Source organism: Rhinopithecus bieti, unplaced genomic scaffold (assembly GCF_001698545.2).
Source record: "Rhinopithecus bieti isolate Rb0 unplaced genomic scaffold, ASM169854v2 scaffold_33326, whole genome shotgun sequence".
NCBI lineage: Eukaryota > Metazoa > Chordata > Mammalia > Primates > Cercopithecidae > Rhinopithecus > Rhinopithecus bieti.
The window spans coordinates 2,437,598-2,438,359 of record NW_016814921.1 but is presented as its reverse complement, the minus strand read 5'-3'; the positions used below and the strand labels follow the sequence as shown (position 1 = coordinate 2,438,359).

Here is a 762-nt window from a genome sequence, read left to right as displayed (position 1 = left end):
CTCTGAATTGAATCTTCACAACAAGTATAGTTACTTTGTTTAACTGAAGAATCTTACAAAATCTCTGCTTTTTCAATAATTGTTAAAGTTTATTGCATACTACAGTGGGTCAGATGCAATCCTTGGTTATTGGACTTTCTCCATTTTCTTTAGCCTCTGTTGGAAAGTTGGGAATTGTTCATAGAAAGTTTTTATGAGCCAGACCTGGAAATAACAATATCACTTCTATTCACATTATATTCCTAAGAAATCAATCACATGGCCACAGGCAGAGGAAACAAAAATATAGGTTAGCTGAATGTCTAAGACGGAGATGAAGTGAGATTTGTGAGCAGCTGGCTAGTCTCTTTCAAGGATATCAAGCAAATAAAATGCCTTGAACCATGCTGACAATTTTCCCCAAAGCAGCAGATAACTTCTTTAGAAGAGCAGGAAGCAGGACAAGTAATAAGCCAGTTAGAATTGGGACATTTGCTTTTGAAGGGTTCAAGGCACAAAACAAAACCCCAAAGAATCTCTTCTTTGAAAACATGAACAGCTAGAACAGGAAGATATTATCCCACTGGATCTGCTTACCTGCAGGGCAAGTTTGCCAAACAAGCAAAATAAACCATGCAGGGATGAAGTTCGGATTTGGGTCTGGCTCACTCCACACTCCCATCAGGTTGCTGGGCTTCCGAGAAAGCATCTAATCTTCTCACCTGCAATCTTCAAAGAGGAAGTCTCATCGCTATTTAAAGACAGATGAATTAGAAAAAAAAA

General features: G+C 38.5%; 1 long non-coding RNA gene across 1 annotated transcript in view; it reads right to left on the bottom strand.

The window, feature by feature from the left end:
• Nucleotides 1–576: 576 nt before the first annotated feature.
• Nucleotides 577–762, bottom strand: part of LOC108515605 (uncharacterized) — a 121,635-nt gene continuing 121,449 nt past the window's right edge. Inside the window, exon 4 of the long non-coding RNA XR_001881573.1 lies at nt 577–730. This is a non-coding gene — a long non-coding RNA (uncharacterized LOC108515605). The remainder of the gene's footprint in view (nt 731–762) is intronic.